Source organism: Scyliorhinus torazame, chromosome 4 (genome assembly GCF_047496885.1).
Source record: "Scyliorhinus torazame isolate Kashiwa2021f chromosome 4, sScyTor2.1, whole genome shotgun sequence".
Lineage (NCBI taxonomy): Eukaryota > Metazoa > Chordata > Chondrichthyes > Carcharhiniformes > Scyliorhinidae > Scyliorhinus > Scyliorhinus torazame.
The window spans coordinates 134,605,807-134,625,182 of record NC_092710.1 but is presented as its reverse complement, the minus strand read 5'-3'; the positions used below and the strand labels follow the sequence as shown (position 1 = coordinate 134,625,182).

At 44.6% G+C, this 19,376-nt stretch overlaps 1 protein-coding gene and 1 pseudogene across 3 annotated transcripts in view; both read left to right on the top strand.

The window, feature by feature from the left end:
- The window catches only part of dlgap2a (discs, large (Drosophila) homolog-associated protein 2a), a 1,100,531-nt gene that overhangs the window by 157,251 nt on the left and 923,904 nt on the right, over positions 1-19,376 (top strand). The gene's annotated exons all lie outside the window — the stretch shown is intronic.
- On the top strand, positions 14,015-14,195 carry LOC140415715 (U2 spliceosomal RNA; annotated as a pseudogene).

Below are 19,376 nucleotides of genomic sequence, written 5' to 3'. Positions count from 1 at the left end.
AGCTGGAAGACCCACCTGATAGATACTCCACCCACCCACTGTTGTGGTTTTCTGTGGTCCAGGGTTGCTGGTGGCCTCCACCCCAAACTCCCTAAGAATTGTTCAGGTAAATTCTGACTTCTGCAAAGCATGTCATTCCAGACATGGTCTGGACTGGTGTGTTTTCCCATTGGTGTCAGGCCTTCAGCTGCATCCCTTTAATGGGATGCAAATAACTTTCACACCGGCCACCAGCGGGTTTCCTAATCTACCATGGTGGGTACCATGAGAAATCCATGGAGTGTAAAACCAATTTTTGGGCCTCCAGCTGAATTCTCCTGCCCACCATCGAACTGATGGGAGAATTCCACCCAAGGTAACTAATAGTTAACTTGATGGAGACTAGATAGGCAAACTGGCAATGTTGTGTTCAATTTTCTGTCCATCCAAAGTCTTGCCGTGCCAGGCCAAGTTTGTAAAATATATTGTTGCTGCATGTTTCAGGAGGACATAGGGATCAGCTGCTTTGCTCAGCAGATCTATTTCCCAGGTCTCTTAGATGTCTTGAAACCTGTAAACATGTGCAAACTTGACTAAGTAGCTTGATGAATAATGCAATCTGTTACCAGACGTAATGACGTTGAGGAACAATGTGCAGGGCACACATGGATTTCAGATATTCCATTGTGTTTTCTTCACCCAGAAAGTGATGGGCCTGTGGAATTCACGACCACACAAAGCAGTTGAGGCCAGAACATTGTATGTTTTGAAAAAGGAGTTAGATATAGCTCTTGGGGCAAAAGGATCAAAGGATAAGGGAGGAAAGCGGGAACGGTTGACTGAGTTGGATAATCAGCCATGATTATAATGAATGGTGAAGCAGGCTCGAAGTGTTGAAAGGCCTACTCTTGCTCCTATTTTCTATGTTTCCATGAATCAGATGTTGACTTTGCATTGCAAAAAGAAATCTACCATAAGTAAGTGAGTGCATACTCATCATTACAACATATATTTGTTCGTATTTTCCACATGCAGTCTGGCATATCTGAGATAAATCAGGTTCTGTGCAGTTCCTGGAGACCTGCACCAGGACTGACAGTTCACTGAGCAAAATACTTAGCCGCTAATTTAGACATTAATTGCACCTGGTTCTGCAGATTCCTCAGTGACCTTTTACTGAGTGAAGCTGACATCCTCAATTCCGAGAAGTAAGTTTCTTGTTCGTTGGGATTGGGACGAGATTTGAGCCATTCTAAATTCCTGGAGATTTACTTCATTAGTTTTCCCACAGCTTTTCTTGAAGTGACCATAAGTTATTTTTCTCTTTATTTGCGCCCCCCCCCCCCTTCCTCCCCAAGAGGTTAAATTGTTACGGTAGTGTAACAGTGATTTGGGGTCTGATGTATGACAGGACAAATCTAATCTGGTCAATTATTGCACATCAGCCTACAGTCAATCATCAACAAGGTAATGGTGCTGAATTTTCATCACACGGGTGGGTCAAAAACCTGTCTCCGTGGGAATCTGATTGAATCACAATTTTCTCATGGGTGACCCATTTATTCATATGGAGACAGGTTTCCTGTCCAATTTGAACCATCAGGGGTTAGGTTGGAGGTGAATCAAATTAAACGTAGGAATGATTTAGACTTCACATAGCAACCATCACTGAGTTTATTGGTTGTCCTAAGGGGGAAAAAAATCTGTTGATTCTGCTTATGCCTTCCACAGCCCAATTGGGATGCCAGATGTTACAGGGAAGCCAGAGGCCTGGTACATGGACCAGGGCTGACCCTCACTTCATAATACCAACCTGAATCTAAAGCTGGAAGCTGAGTGAGGGAGATCCTCTTCCCAGAGGGTGGCAGGAGGAGGTCACATTATGCAGCAGGGACAGCTCTCTGTTCAGCATCAACTCCTTCACTTCTTCTTCATCCTCCTTTCTCAACTCCTGCTCCTGCTCATCTCACAATGAGCTGTTTCCTTCCAGGGCCTCACTATCCTCAAAGTACACACATACCTTGAGGCCTAAATTCGAGCACAGAGGACTACAAATGGCAGAGACTCTTGAAGGGAGGATATTGGAGGACACCACCCAACTGACCCAGGAACCAGAGTCACATTTTTTGAAGTCTGATGGCCTGTTTAATGGCAGCCTCCTGTGCAAGTGACATTGGTTTCACTTGAGTGCCTCTGTCATTAAGGAGCAAGTAGCCATACCTTCAAAGGATATCTTGTGTCCCCTAGCATTAGTCAACTGACGTTGAGCTCAGCGAATATCTGAGGGAGCCTAGGCCAGCGGAGGATGACGGCTTCCTGGCAGTCAGAAAATCGAGCAGTGAGATGCTAACTGGAAGAATAGAGGTAACAGACGCAAAGGTATGCCACCAACTACAAATTCCCCTCCAGGTTACATATCTTCCTGACGTAGAAATATATATTGCTATATTTTCATTGTTACTGGGTCAAAACCCTGGAATTCCCTCTCTTACAGCACTGAGGATGCATCGACACTACACACTTTGCAGTTCAAGAGGCTGCTGCGCACCATCTTAGAACCATACATCCATAAAATCCCTACAGTGCAGAAGGAGACCATTTGGCCCATCAAGTCTCCACTGACCCTCTGAAAGAGCACCCTAACTCCCCGCTCGATCCCCGTAACCCCACCTAGAGTACACATCTTTGGACATGATGTGGCAATTTCTTTAGCATAGCCAATCCACCTAACCTGTACATCGTTGGACTGTAGGAGGAAACCGCAGCACCCAGAGGAAACCCACGCAGACACAAGGAGAATGTGAAAAATCCACACAGTCATCCAAGGCTGGAATTGAACCTGGGCCACTGGCACTGTGAGGCAGCAGTGCTAATCATTTTGCCATTGTGTCACCTCCTTATCTTAGCAAGGCCAATTAGGTATAATTAATAAATGCTGGCCATCCAGCCACACCCACGTACCATAAGCAAATATATTAAAAATTAGTTGATAGGTCCAACACTCTTTTCCATCCTTTTATATATGCTTAAAGAATGAGGATAAAACAGTGAAATTTGGAAATAGATAATAAAGGAGCTGATGTAAAGGAAGCAGTGTATACTTATTAGGGGAAGGATATTGGCTGAGGTATGAATTGCAATGCTGGAATCAAAGCTATTTATAATTAACAACATTGTTTGAGAAATTCGATGTGAATTAGATTTGATTATAGGTGATTACAATCCCGAATGGTTGCATTTGGCGAAACAAGAATTAGATAAAATTTATTAGTGGGTACTGAGAGATACATTTTTATACCAATAAATGTAAAGTAAGTGGAAGAAAAACTGAGCAACATTCATAATAAATGGAGCAGAAAAAGCAAACGGTGGAATTGAAAGGAATTTGTGAGTGGTAGTAGACTTGGCACTTAGCATGTCAAATGACTGAAGCAGTAGTCAATCAAACTGAGCAGTATGCTGAACTATGCTGTTAATTCAATGGAGTGCAAGACAGAGAATGTTTTAATGACAATGCACAGTACACTGGTCACATCACCACCTCAAGTCCCGTGCCCATATTTGGTCACTAATACACAACGGATACATCCAAAACCTGAAGATTACCATGCTAAATCACAAGACTAAACCCCAAGTTCAGTGGACTGTGCATTGTGTGGAAGAGCTGGGACACTTTAGCCTTGAAAGAGAATGATTGAGAGAGAATCCTTGCAAAATATATGACATCAAACAGTTTAGAAAAATCACTTGGTCGATAAATCATAGCAATAGGACAAGGGCAGTTGGTTTAACGTGATTCAGGGTGACATTGGAACTATTGACAGGAAGATTTCTTTTTACAAAAGAAGTCATCACATTTGAAGGTAGTTGCAGCAAAATAGATTTTTGCTTTGTTAAATTTTTTAACCTTCATAATATTTTGGTGATCAAATAATTATCATGGAAGGGGCTAACACAGGAACACACGAACACAAAGCTTGTGAGGGGTTTCAAGATTATTTATTAGTGCTATTTCTTGTTCCCATCCCAAACTGAAATAGTTTGTCAAATTTCCATAATTCCCCCATCCTCACATGATCCGTCTCCCACCCTTCCCTTTCTTTTGTTGTGTGATGCTTCTCCAATTCTATGAGTAGGTTGTTGGCCAATACCTACAGTGCGGCTATGACATTGCCTCCCATGTAAATTGCCTCCCATGCTGCTTCCTGTAAAGGCTTTATTCTATTATTCTAGCATTTTGGTCTCCATCACATTTGATCTGATGATACCAACTTCTATACCAGTGATTCTGATGTGTTTTCTATGTTCCTTAGCTCAGGATTCCCCTCCACTCTGGGTTGACAGGGAAATTGACTGAGTCCATCCCATCTCACACTTTCCCCTCCTTCCCAGAATCACCTTCCACCGCACTAGTTTCCACATTCAAGTGCAGGCAATGACCATCTCCTACAAGATCTAACCATCGCCCCTGGACATTCAATGACATTGCCATCTTTGAATCCCCCACAATCAACATCCTGGGGGTTACCATTGATCAGAAACTGAACTGGACTAGCCATATTAATACTGTGGCTACCTGGGCAAGTCAAAGGCTAGGAATCCTGCAGTGAGTAACTCAACTCCTGACCCCCCAAAGCTACCTACAATGCACAAGTCAGGAGTATAATGTAATACTCTCCATTTGCCTGGATGAATGCAGCTCTGATAACACTCAAGAAGCTTGACACCATCCAGGACACACAGCCCACTTGATTCCTCCAGTTTCCACAAACATTCAAACCCTCCACCACCGAATAACAGTGGCAGCCATGTGTACCATCACCAAGATGCAGTGCAGTAACTCACCAAGGTTCATTCGGCAGCACCTTCCAAATCCATGACCACTACCATCTAAAAGGACAAGGGCAGCAGATACCTGGGAACCCCACCACCTGAAGGTTCCCCTCCAAGTCACTCACCATCCTGACTTGGAAATATATCGCCGTTCCTTCACTGTCGCTGAGGCAAAATCCTGGAACTCCCACCCAAACAGCATAGTGGGTGTACCTACACCTGAAGGATTGCAGAAGTTCAAGAAAGTAACTCATCACCACCTTATGTAGGGCAACTAGGGATGGGCAATGAATACTGGGCTAACTAGCGACGCTCACATCCCATAAAGTAATTTTTAAAAAATAATGAATTATCTTTTGCCATTCCTGCCACACCCATCATGAAGCTACTCCAAACATTTTTCCCTTCTCCTTTCAGCATTCCAAAGGGGCCATTCTCTCCTTAACATTCTGGCCTGATCTTCAAATTCTCCCAATGCCTTCTTTACTTCCCAGCGTACCTTCTTAGAATTGGAGATGAAAAATCTGTGCTTTTACCTTATCCACCATCCAGTGACCCCGAACTTTCCTTTTAGTTCTACAATTTAGTACACCCTGTCTGCTGCTCATAATGCAGTATCCGCTACACTCGGAGACCAAATGCAGATTGGTTGATCACTTTGTGGAACACCTATGTTCAGTCCCCAAGCATCCAGTTGTCTGTCATTTTAATTCTCCATCCCACTTCTACTCTGATCTTTGTCTCGGCTTTATACATTGATCCACTAAAGCTTGACGAACAGCACCTCGTTTGGAATCAGCATACAGTACGGTAGCATTGTGGATAGCAGAATTGCTTCACAGCTCCAGGGTCCCAGGTTCGATTCCGGCTTGGGTCACTGTCTGTGCGGAGTCTGCACATCCTCCCCGTGTGTGCATGGGTTTCCTCCGGGTGCTCCGGTTTCCTCCCACAGTCCAAAGATGTGCAGGTTAGGTGGATTGGCCATGATAAATTGTCCTTAGTGTCCAAAATTGCCCTTAGTGTTGGGTGGGGTTACTGGGTTATGGGGATAGAGTGGAGGTGTTGACCTTGGGTAGGGTGCTCTTTCCAAGAGCCGGTGCAGACTTGATGGGCCGAATGGCCTCCTTCTGCACTGTAAATTCTATGATACAGTTCAACAATTTCAGATCATAGCTTTTCCCCCCATTTTTCTCACGCATCAGCTGTTTGAAATATTCTACTATTGCAATTTACAACTCTTCTCGACCCACCTTTTCTTTCTTTACCTGTCTCATTGCCATCTCCTGTCGCCTTGCACTGCCATCCCTTCTGTATGGAGGGCAGAATTTTCCCAGCCTGGAATGGTGGGGTTGGAGGAAGGAGGTATTAGAAAATTCTGCCCGATGCATTTCCATTGCGAGGGACGTTTCCCGGGGCAGGCAAAAATGTGGATTGACTACTCACTGCAAGGTGGCAGGTAACCAACCTGCAGGTTTGAGAACTCAATAAGGAACCATTTTTGACATTCATCAACATTCTGATGACAGTGGATCAGCCCGTCCACTGCATGAAGATGTGTCTTCAAGTAAAATAGCATGCCCCCACCACCACCCCAGGCTGGCTCCCGGCCCACGTTTGATCTTAACATCAGGTCCTGAAGCCAGTGGGAAATTGCTTTCCTCAGTCTCTCCCTCCCTCTGACCTTTCACAGAGCTTCTTTTTGTTCTTTACTTATGTCTCCCTTTCCATGCTTTTGTCCTTGCTTAAAAGCTGTTACATCGCTAACCCTTCCCAGTTCTGATGAAAGGTCATCGACCCGAAATGTTCATGTGATAATCCAGGAGATAAGAAGATTAAAAGACGCGGCATGCAACACGTTTGTCTCAGCCCGGGACTAACAGGAACTCCCGGTCCAGATCTGGGATGGTATTTAAAAGGCTCGATGACAAGTCCCAGCTGGATGGGCCTCCGCCCGTTACCATGGGAACTCATACTCCACGAGCCCCACGGCGGGGTGTTAATGAGTGATCCCTCATGGTCCAACAATTTCTGTTTTTATTTTGCGCCTGCACTATTTTGTTTTTGCAGTTGTCCAGGGTAGCTGTTCTTGAGATGTAAATCTGTCTTGGTTTCAGCAATGGGGGTCTTAAGTGTAATGTGATATTGTTAGAGATGGCTTCATAGTTTAATGGGAGTTACAGCATAGATTGAGGGAGAGGGAGGTAGTGTTTTTGGTCTGTAGCTATTTTGTGAGTAATTTTGATAAAGTTCATTGATTAATAGAGCCATCGGTCACTGAGAGCTTGGTAGGCAGAGACGTTACCCCACACTCAAAATAGCTGTTTTCAGAGAGGGCGGGAGAGAAAAATTGAGTAGAAGGCTTTCAACATGTTGTAACTCTGAACCACTAGATGTAAGGCTTGAACAGAAACAGAAAATTCTAGAAACACGCAGCAGGTCTGGCAGCATCTGTGGAGAGATAAAAAAGAATTAACATTCCAGGTGTGTGACCTTTCATCAGAACTGCCAGGCACGCTGAGTGATTCAGCATTTTATTTCTATTTTTTATTTCTGGTATCCGGAATATTTTGCTTTTGTTTGGGCTGTGTGACTTAAAGTCCCATGTCAGGATGACACAAAATTGATGTTGTAGTAAGTAAATATGTAGTTAGAAAATATGTTTAGTGATGAAGCCAGTTGCTTTTTTTATTTCTCATGACTAAGAGTGTAGAGAATTTATGGGCTGGATTCTCCGTTTCAGGAGAATGTCCCCACGCCGCCGTAAAAGCACTAGCCTTTCCCACCAGAAAAACTGGGGTCAAAGGGCCACATATTCACAGCCCTGCAGGGGGCTAGCAGGGACCCGTCGTGAAGTTCGCAGATTTAGCTGCTGATATGGGCCCCCGAACCTCCGGGTCAGAGGCCAGGTATGCACACAGCGGCCGTGTCGTGCTCCTTGGCGGACTCAGACCGCGGAGCTGGGACCTCGTAAATAGTGCGCCCGATCGGCTGTTCGCCCAACCCGGATCGTCCACCCAAAAATAGCCCAGTCCCGTATGAGGCCCCACCTGCCCCCCCCGATCGGCCAGCCGCCATGCGAGTATCCCGAACAGCTGGTACCATATTAGATCCACATCGTCAGGCCTTCGGCCAGTCGGGGGCGGCAAATAGCGGGGCAGGCCTCTGGCAATGGCCGCAAGTGGGTGATACGCGACGTGGCCTACAGCCAGGGTACACCGCTTTTTGGGGGCCGGAGAATCGAGGAACCGGCGCCGGTCCTGATTCCATGTGCACAAGTGGATTCTCCGCCCTGGTGCCGGATGCAGATTCGGCATCGGGGTGCGGAGAATCCAGCCCAATATCCATGCGAAAGCTGAGGACAGCTTGGTCATGGGATCCGGGAACCAGGGACCTGGGTTCAATTCCGGCCTCGAGTGACTCTCTGTGTGGAGTTTGCGCTTTCTCCCCGTGTCTGCTTGGGTTTCCTCCAGGTGCTCCAGTTTCTGCCCACAGCCCTAAGATGTGCAGGTTAGGTGGATTGGCTTGGTAAGTTTCCTGTTACTGTCCAGGGATGTGTAGGTTAGGTGGGGTTATGGGGTTCCGGGGATAGGGCAGGACAGTAGGTGTAGGTAGGGTGCTCTTTCAGAGTGTCGGTGCAGACTTTAAAAAAAAAATTTAAAGTACCCAATTCATTTTTTCCAATTAAGGGGCAATTTAGCGTGGCCAATCCACCTAGCCTGCACAACTTTGGGTTGTGGGGGGTGAAACCCACGCAAACACGGGGAGAATGTGCAAATTCCACATGGACAGTGACCCAGAGCCCGGCTCGAACATGGGACCTTGGCGTCGTGAGGCAGCAGGGCTAACCCACTGCGCCACCGTGCTGCCCTTCGGTGCAGACTTGATGGGCCAAATGACCTCCTTCTGCACTGTTGGAATTCTATGGTTATACAATTATGGCACTTGGTGCCAAAGGCTGTGTTCTGAGTGGGAGGTTATGTATTCAATCAACCTTCCAAATCAGAGTAGGATATTTACGTACCAGTTTGCGATGCATTCCAGCAGTCAGTGTACAAATAATAATAATACGGGTTCTGTTCCTGAGTTCTGTTATAGTTTACCTGGCTAGCCAGTGGAAAAAGATGCACTCTGGCTCCTGGGGGCACTAAGGTCCATTTTTGATGTGACAATTGATGCTGAACCCAAGTCTGAAAGTTGAAAAATGCGATAACAGTGAAAGTGAAACCCATTTGGGGTCATTCAGGAGTCGATTGAATGCTGCCACAGGGATTGGGAAGAGCAGACCTGAGCTAAATAGTAATGCTTATTTGCAATTAACTCGTGAGAACTGAGGGACACACATGAATGAAAAAATCATTGCCGTCTATCTGATTAGCCACAGCAATGTTCTCCTTTATAAAAGTTCTGGTGCAGTTAAAGTCCTAGGCTCTTAAATTGTACTGAAATGGTGTTGTTTACTTTTCTGGAACTTGGGATCAAATTGATCCCAGGCTAGTGGTATAAAAGTCTATTCAGTTTGTTGACTGTAAAGATCCTCCGTGACATTGAGTTTGAGCAGTCTCAATCAAGTTCCTCGGCAACATGGCCAATGCACAAAAAATCAGAAAATTAATTCAGTCGTAATTGGCAGTGTCATGAAGGCAGATCTTAGCGATGGTTTGTGTAGGAAATAGGAAAAATCTGCCAGCGCTAGGTTTTGGGCAAAGCATTTTCTTGGAGTGTCCTGGGATCAGTTTTATTTGCATCTGTCTGTGCTGCTGCTGATCACAGTATGTTCAACACTGACACTGGGTGTAGTGATCTGTACATCTGTACATACATCTGCACATCCACCAGGGACTGCAGATAGATGTAACAGCCACAGTATCACGAGAGGGCATCAGAGATGGATATAAAGGGTCCAGCCCAAGTAGGATCCGTCTCTTTCAGAAACACAGGGCTAGTGAGCAGCAGCACACAGGGATAGCTTAGCATAGGCAGTTTACCTTAGTTTCACTGGTCATACCTCTTGAGTGTATTATATCTAGTTAAGCTCTGGAAACAGAACAAGCCCACTGAATAAAGTATTTGTGTTAACTGGAAGTCTACAATCTTTATTCAGACTTATAGAATAACATATGATACTAGGAGTGATTTCAGAAAGCTAGCTATGACACCAGCAAGAGAAGAAAAACTTAAACCGGATATTCGACTGTGGAAGACTTTGCAGCAAATGGGTACCAGGAATGTGAAAAATATTTCATTCCCAGCACTGACATCCCACATATTGATGAGAATAATAAAATAATTAACAACAGTTTTCATAAGGACTAATATTTTATCAAGAAACAGGACTGCCAAATGGTGCCTAAACCATTTATCCCTCAGTCAACATTCAAATATTATTATGTAACACATTGTTGCTTACGGGACTTTGCTGTGTACAAATTGGCTGCCATAATTCCTACTATGCACTAATGACTTCAAGAAAGTGTTTAATTGGCTGTAAAAAGGCTGGGATACCATGTAGTTGTCAAAGGTGAAACGTTACCACTGTTGCTTCACAGCGCCGGGGTCCCAGGTTCGATTCCTGGCTTCGGTCACTGTCTGTGCGGAGTTTGCACATTCTCCCCCTGTCTGCGTGGGTTTCTTCCGGGTGCTCAGGTTTCCTCCCACAAGTCCCGAATGACATGCTGTTAGGTAATTTGGACATTCTGAATTCTCCCTCAGTGTACCCGAACAGGCACCGGAATCTGGTGACTAGGGGCTTTTCAGAGTAACTTCATTGCTGTGTTAATGTAAATCCACTTGTGACAATAAAGATTATTATTATTAAATGTATTTATTTCTTTTTGATGAGACTAAAAGTATTGTGAAGGACAAATTGTGTTTTACAAATCTTTTAGTGTTTTGAGGGTGTACCTAAAGGGGAACCAGTAGATACAGTATATTTAAGTTTTCAAAAGCAGGTAAGATCCCATGAAAAAAGTTGTTGCACAAGATTATGGTTTATGTGATTGGGGTTGATATTTTAGTATGGATTGAGCTAACATAAAAGGGAATCCTAAATTATTTGATAAGCATAGGTAAAAGTGTGATAACAAGAGAATCTACATCTGGAGGTAGGGGGAATGGCTGAGGTATTAAATGTATGCTTAGATAAGTTGTTGGTATTTAATGTTGACAAAACAGCAGGACCAGATGACATGCCTTCATGGATACTGAGGGAAGTTAGAGTGGAAATTGTGGAAGCACTGGCCATAATTATACAGTCTTCCTTAAAGTCAAGGGGTGTGTTGCCAGAAAAGCTGAGAATTGCAACTGTCGTATCCTTGTTCAAAAAGCATGTAAAGATAAGCGCAGCAACTACAGGCCTGTAGTTTAACTTTGGTGGTGGGAAAACTTCCAGAAACAATTGTCTGAGTCAAAATTAAGTTGCGTGCACACATGCGGGTTACTTTTAAATTTTTTTTTCCAATTAAGGGCCAATTTAGTATGGCCAATCCACCTACCCTGCATATCTTTGGATTGTGGGGGGTGAGACCCACGCAGACATGGGGAGAATGTGCAAACTCCACACGGAATCGAACCCGGGTTCTTGGCGCCGTGAGGCAGCAGTGCTAACCACTGTGCCACCTTGTTGCATCATGCAGGTTGGTTAAGGAAAACCAGCTTGGTTTGTTATGGGGAAATTGTGTTCAACTAAATTGCTGGAGTTTTTCGAAGCGGTAACAGAGGGCTCATGAGGACAATGCCATTGATGTAGTATACATGGACCTCCAAAGGGCATTTGATACATTGTGGCAATAATCATGGGGAATTTAAATCTACATACAGATTGCGAAAATCAGAGTGGTAAAGGTAGCATAGATGAGATGTTTATAGAACATATTCAGCATTGTTTTATCAAACAGCATATTCTGGAGCCAACCAGAGAACAAGCTATGCTAGACCTGATATTAAGCAATGAGATGGGACTAATTGATCATCTCAGTGAATGCATTCCTAGGTAGCAGCGATCGTAATATGATTGAATTTTACATTTAATTTGAGGGTGAAAAAAGTGGGTCCAAGACTCGTATTTTAGAACAACACGAGGGCACGAAAGCAGAACTTAGCTAAAGTGAACAGACAACGAGAAAGAAAAATTCCAAGGGAGCACCCACCAACTGTGGTTCAGTGAGAAAGTTAAAGACCACATCAAACTTAAAGAAAAAACATATTGTTATGGAAAGACAGGTATAGATCAGAAGATTGGACAGAATATAAGGAACAACATAGAATGACAAAAAGACTAGTAAAGAGGGAAAATAAGTAGGAAAAAGGAATTTGAGAGAAAGCTAGCTAGGAATATAAAGATGGATAGTAAGCATTTCAATGCATATTTAAATTCGTAATGAGCATTGGTCCTATAGTAAGTTAGTCTGAGGAATTAATAATTGAAAATAAGGAGGTGGCAGATGAATTGAAAAAATATTTTGCATCAGTCTTCACTATAGATGATACAAGTAACATCCCAGAAATAACTGTATATCTGGAAATGGAAGGAAGGGGAGAATTCAGGAAAATTACAAGCACTAGGGAAGTACTGCTTAACAAATTGGAGCTGCGGGCTGGCAAATCCTTGGGTCCTGATGGACTTCATCCTATGGTTTTAAAAGAAGTGGGAATCCACAAGCCAATTAGCTTGATAGCTGTCACAGGGAAAAAGTTAGAAGCTATTGTTGAAGATGTTATGACATTGCGCCTGGAAAATTTCAAGGTAATCAGGCAAGTCATCATGGTTTTGTGAAAGGGCAAGGGTGGCATCGTGGTTAGCACTTTTGCCTCACAGCAGCAGAGACCCGGGTTCATTTCTGGCCTTGGCTGACTATGTGGACTCAGTACATTCTCCCCGTGGGTGGGAGACCCTTAAACTCACTTAATGAATGGGGCACCGTTCTCAATGGCAGCCTGATCTCTGAGGAGCCAGTCTCGCTGGCGGGTTCAGCTCCCTACTGCTGAAAAAAATTCTAGGTGTGGGCTAAACAGGGGAGAAAATCTCCAAGGCGCCAAAAAGTGACTCACCTGATGAAGGAGCCGCGCTCCGAAAGCTAGTGATTCGGAACAAACCTGTTGGACTTTAACCTGGTGTTATAAGACTTCTTACTGTGCCCACCCCAGTCCAACGCCGGCATCTCCACATCAAAAAAATGAAAGTGTGGATAAATACCAGTTGGATCTCACCGAAACAGCCACGGAAACATCCTGCCAAACTCACCCAAAATGATCCTCAAAAATGTGTCCGTTAAATCGTGCCCCACATCTGGTGTACTGTAGGCAGTATTGGTGTCCTTATTTAAGGAAGGATGTAAATGCAATAGGAACAGGTCAGAGAAGGTTTGCTGCACTCATACTGGAATGGATGGGTTGTCTTATCAGGTAAGTTTGATGGGCTAGATTTGAATATACTGGACCAGATAGGGTGGATGTGGAGAGGGTGTTTCTTCTTCTGGGAAAATCTAGAGCGAGAGGGCACTGTTTACGAAAAAGTGTTGCAGAAATGTTTTTCTCTCAGAGGGTAGAGAGCTTTGGAACTCCCTTCCTCAAAAGGCAGTGGAAGCAGTGTCTTGGAGCAGAGAGGTGTTCAAAATTATGAACAATTTTTACAGGATAAAGAAAGATATTCTGTTTCCACTAGCTGGTAAGTCAGTGACTAGGGGTCACAATTACAAGATGGTCAGCAAGAGAGCTAGGAGTGAGGTGAGGAGAACCATCTTTACTCAGAGAGTTGTTGGGATTGGGAATGTGCTGCTTGGGAGAGTGGTGGAGGTGGATTCCATTGGAGGTTTTAAATGAGAGCTGGATGCATATTTGAAATTGATGAATTTAGAGGGCTACGGAGATGGGGCTGTGGAATGGGACTAGCTGAGTAGCTCTTTCGGGAGCCCGTGCAGGCACGATAAGCCAATATCTGTGCTATAAAATTCTATGATTCTATGATTTCTAAAGAGGCAGAGGTAGGTCGATTCTTGATTAACAAGGGAGTGAAAGGTTATCAGGGGTAGTGGGGGATGTCACAATCCGATCAGCCATGATCTTATTGAATGGGGTATCTCAAGGGGCTGACTGGCCTACTCCTGCTCTTAATTCATATCTTTGTCTGTTGAAAGCAATGTGAACTGTGTGGAAGATTTTGTAGAACTTCAAAAGGACATAGACAACTTGGTAGAATGGGCGGGTAATCGCTTCTCGGCCTTTTGGCTCAGACCAAGTGTAATAGCCTTTTGGCTCAGATGTGGTATGTCTCGCTTGTGGGGACCATGAATTGGATTCAGTTTGAATTTGAATTGTTTTTTGGACCAGGCAAGGAGCTGGATTAGGGGTTCGCCCCTGACCGCTCTCTGAGCCCTGGCTTTGTAACTCAGAAAAAGTAATTAAAAAAATAAAAAAGAATGGGTGGGTAAGCGGTAGATGAAGCTCAATGAGGTGAAATGTAAACCATTTTGGTTGGAGGAACATGGAGAGTGAGTTTTAAATAAAGGACACAACTTTGAAGCAGGAGCAAAGGGACCTGGGTATACAGGTGCAGAAGTCATTAAAGTGCAGGATAGGTTGAGTGCACGTTTAACAAAGCAGACAGTATCCTAGCCCTAATTATTGGACGCATAGAGCAAGGAGGCTTTGTTGAACATGTACAAGATGCTAGTTCAGCCTCAGCTGGAGTATTGCATATATGTCTTCGCAACATACTTTTGGCAAGAGGTAAAGCTTTTGGGGAGTGTGCAGAAAAAATTCACAATGCGGGTCCCAGGAATGAATATAGTTTGGAAAAACTGGGGCTGTTTTCTTTGCAGAAGTGAAGGTTGAGAGGAGGCTTGGTCGAGGCATTCAAAGGCCAGATTTCTCCGGCTGTTCGCCGCCGGTGGGATTCTCTGGTCCTGTCAGCAGCGCACCCTCGCTTGCGGGTTTCCCGGGAGCGTGTGTGGCTTCAATAGGAGCAGTGAATCCCGCCACCAGCGAACGGCATACCGCCTCTCGTCGCCGAGAAATACACGGCTGGGAGGCAGGGGAGTCCCACCCAAAATCATGAGGGATCTAAACAGAGTAGATAGAGGCAACCTGATCGCACTTGTGAAAGGATTGAGAAGTAGAGGCACAGATTATAAATAATTGACAAAGGAAGCAAAAGCAATATGAAAAAAAGTTTTCACGCAGTTCAGGTCTGGAATGCATTGCCTGAGAGTGTGGTGGAGGCAAGTTGGATTGGATTGGATTGGATATGTTTATTGTCATGTGTACCGAGGTACAGTGAAAAGTATTTTCTGCGAGCAGCTCAACAGATCATTAAGTACATGAAGAGAAAATAAAATAAAATAAAATACATAATAGGGCAACACAAGGTACACAGTGTAACTATATAAACACCGGCATCGGGTGAAGCATACATGAGTGTAGTGTTAATGTCAGTCCATGAGAGGGTTGAATCGAGGCATTCAGAAGGGAATTAGACAGCTATCTTCAAAGGAAGAATGTGCAGGTTTTTGGGAAGAAGATGGGGGTATGCATTAAATTAAATGCTCATTTGGCGAGCTGATGCAGATACAACAGGCCAAATGGCCTCCTTCTACACTGACAGTTCCGTCAATTATGAGGATGATGGACCGAAATTCAGAAGTAAGAATAGTTGAGTAATTTTCTGTCTGGCAGTGTGTAACAGGTTGAGTACTGGAAGTTTTGTGTACTGGGGGCTTCAGCAATTTACTATCTACATCAATGGTCTTGATGAGGAGACCAAGAGTAATATATCCAGGTTTGGTGGTGGCGTAAAGCTCGGTGGGAAGTAAGCTGTGAGGAAGATGCTAAGAGGTCGTAAAGAAATATAGGCCAGATTGCAGTGCTTAATATTTTTCTCTCAGTGTGTTGTACGACTTTCGAATATGGCAAATGAAGTATAATGTGTGGAAATATGAAATCACCTGCCTTGGTAGGAAGAATAGAAAAGCACAGTGGCACAGTGGTTAGCACTGCTGCCTCACAGCGGCAGAGACCCAGGTTCAATTCCGGCCTTGGATGACTGTCTCTGTGGAGTTTGCACTTTCTCCCCGTGTCTGCGTGGGTTTCCTCCAAAGATGTGCAGGTTAGGTGGATTGACCATGCTAAAATCGCCCCTCAGGGTCCAGAGATGTGCAGGTTAGGGGGATAGGGTGGGGGAGTCAGCCTAGGTGTAGTGGGCTGATGCCGACGCGGATGGGTCAAATGGCACTGTAGCGATTCTATGAATATTTCCAAAAAGGTTAGAGACTAGTTAATGTTGGGTAACCTCATACATAAATCACAGAGAGTTAACAGGCAGGTACAGAAAACAATTAGGAAGGCAAATGTTATGTTAGTTTTTATTACAAGCAGGTTGGAGTAGAAGAGTAACAATTAACAAGTCTTGCTGCAATTAAATAGGGCTTTCATGTATTAAATAGTACTTTGGTTATACAGAGCATTGGTGAGACCACATCTCGAATACAGTGCGCAGTTTTAGAATCATAGACTTCCGACAGTGCAGAAGGATGCCATTCAGCATCGAGTCTGCACTGACCATCTGAAAGTGACTGTACCTAGACCCACTCCTTTATCATAGCCCGGTATCCCCACCTAACCTACAAATCTTTGGACACTAAGGGACAATTTAGCAGGGCCAATCTACCTAACCTGCACTTCTTTAGACTGTGGGAGGAAACCCACGCAGGCACAGGGAGAAAATGCAAACTCCACACAGACTGTCACCTAGAGTCTCTGGCACTGTGAGGCAGCAGTGCTAACCAATGTGTTACCGTGCCGTCCGTTTTGGTCTCCTTATTTAAGGAAGGATGGAATGCATTACAGGCAGTTCCCAGGATGTGTACTAGATAGATACCTGAAATGAGCGGGTTATCTTTTGAGAAAACGTTGGACAGAATGGGCTTGTTTCCACTGGAGTTTTTAAGAGTGAGGTGTGACTTGATTGAAATGTGCAAGATCCTGAACAGTCTTGACAAGGTAGACATGGAAAGGATGTTTCCTCTTGTGGGTGAGTCTGGAACTAGGGGGCAGTGTTTTAAAGTTAGGGATCACCCTTTTAGAAAAGATGTGAGGAAAATATTTTTCTCTCAGAGGGTTGTGCGACTTTCGAACTCTCTGCCTCAGAAAGCAGTAGAGGCAGGGTTGTTGAATATTTTTATGGCAGAGTTAGATAGATTCTTGTTAGGCAAAGGAAGCAAAGGTTATCAGGGGTATATGGGGAACACAAACAGATCGACGATGATCTTACTGAATGACAAGCAGGCTTGAGGGACTGAATGGCCTACTTCTGCTGCTATTTCATGTTCGTACATTGCACACCAGGAGTACTGTGTACAATTTTGGTCTCCCGTGCTAAGGAAGCATTTATTTGCCTTGGAAGGGATGCAACAAAGGCTCATTAGTCATGTTTCTGCGATGAGATAGTTGAGCAGTTTTTGACTAGAATGGATCTATCTCTCTGGAGTTACAAAAATTAGAGGTGATCTTATTGAAATGTAGGGCTTCACAGGGTAGATGCTGAGTGGCTGTTTCCCCGGTGAGCGTCAGTCTGAGATAACGAGAAAACTCTTCAGTCTAAAGGTTGCGAAGGTCAGAGGACTAATGAGTCAATCTATGAGTATATCATTATAGATATCTCTAGAATTGGAAGAGTGGGTGGGCAAGCAAAGTTGATGAAGAGTTGAGCCTTGATCTTAATGAAGAGTGGAGCAGGTTTGAAGGGTTGTGTGCTCCAGTTCTGGCCCTATTTCTTGTGGTCTTAAAACACAAATCAGCACTTAATTCACATTTAAAAGGTGCCTCAATGTTGAACAACTTTGGGTGCCAGGTGTGTTTCGAAATAATAACTTAATCATTTTAGTGATGTCAACCAGAATGCAGTTGTGTCAGTTTACTACCAGTTTGCTTATTTACTCTCTTCTTTACTCCTATTTATTCCTAAGGAATAGGCGATTTAGCCTCTCTAGCCTATTCTGTCACGCAGTTTAGATTATGGCCATTCTGCATCTTCACTCCATCTACCCAGCTTAGTTCTATAACCTTGCCGAATGAAGATCGATCAGTCTCAGCTTTGAAATTTTCAATTGGCCTCGTCTTTAACGGCTTTTTCTTGGCAGGCTGAGGGACAATGTTCGAGATTTCCATTACCCTTTGTCTTATGAAATGCTTTCTGACATTAGTTCTGAACAGCCTAGTTCTAATCTTAAGGTTATATTCCTTGTTCTGGACTCTCCCACCAGAGGAATTAGGTTCTATCTATCCCATCAAATCCTTTAATCAGCTTAAACAATTCAATTAGATCACCTCTTAATCTTTTGTCTTGGAAGAAAAGATTACAATATATCAGAAAAGAATTAGTTCTGCATGCATGCACCTCCAGTCAATGTTTTCTATTGTAAAAGCTCCTGTCAACAGTTTCGATTATTAAGTCCTAGGCAACATTTAGGAAGAGAACTTAAATAAAATTATCACACTGTGCGGCCGGTGAATGCCGTGAGAGGCCTCTTGTGGGCTCCCGCCAGCCTTCTCGCCTCATGGGATCCACCCATGTCTCACGAGACGTCCAAGTCAGAAACACGCCCATTAGGGGCGGGACCAAATGGCGCACTCCGAAGCCAGTTTTAAACCTACCTCGGTGAACGCATCTGGGATCCACCGGCATCGCAGGATCCACCGGCCTCCCCATTGAGGCCGCGGCCGGGTGCTGTTCAGCACTCGTCCACACAAACATGGTCCAGGCAAAACGGCACCCTGGGCTCTTGGGCCATTGGGTGGCTCCATGGCCCCGCCACTCAACACTTCACAACACAACCTCTCCTCAAGCGCTACTCCAGCTCCTCCTCCATCTTGGCCTTAACCTCCTCCAGTGACGCCACATCCTCCTCCAAAATCCTCCCATAATTCGATGAGATGATCCCTCCCATCCTCCAACCCCTTCACCAACAACGCTCCTTCCAACAATGATGGCGGTGTCACCAGAAACATTGGGAAAACCTTCCTTACAAAATTCCACACCTGCCTATACCTAAAGGCCTCCGCCCGCGGAATCCCAAACTTCTCCGCCAGCTCTTCCAACCTCGCAAATCGTCCTCCCAAAAATAAGTCCTTAATTTCCATCACCCCCGATGTTCCGTTATGCTGGCGGGTCAATGGGGTTTCCCATTGTGGGATAGCCCCACGCCATCGGGATACCCACAGGCTGCCGGCAAAATGGAGCATCCCGCCGGCGGAGAATCCAGCCCATGATTCTCTTGGACCGGCATCAACTTCAACCCTGCCCCCAACTTCATCAGCAAATGTGTGGACAACTGCGTGCCAAAGAAAGCAGTACGTGCGTTCCTCAACCGGAAACCATGGCTCAATCGCGAGATTGACTCCCTACTGAAGGACAGATCTGAGGCATTCAAGGCAGACGACCCTGACCTATACAAGAAATCCAGGTACGTCCTCCGCAAAGCCATCCAAGATGCCAAGAGAGAATATCAAACCAAGCTAGAGTCACAGACAGACTCTCAGCGGTTGTGGCAAGGACTAAACAACATAACGGGCTA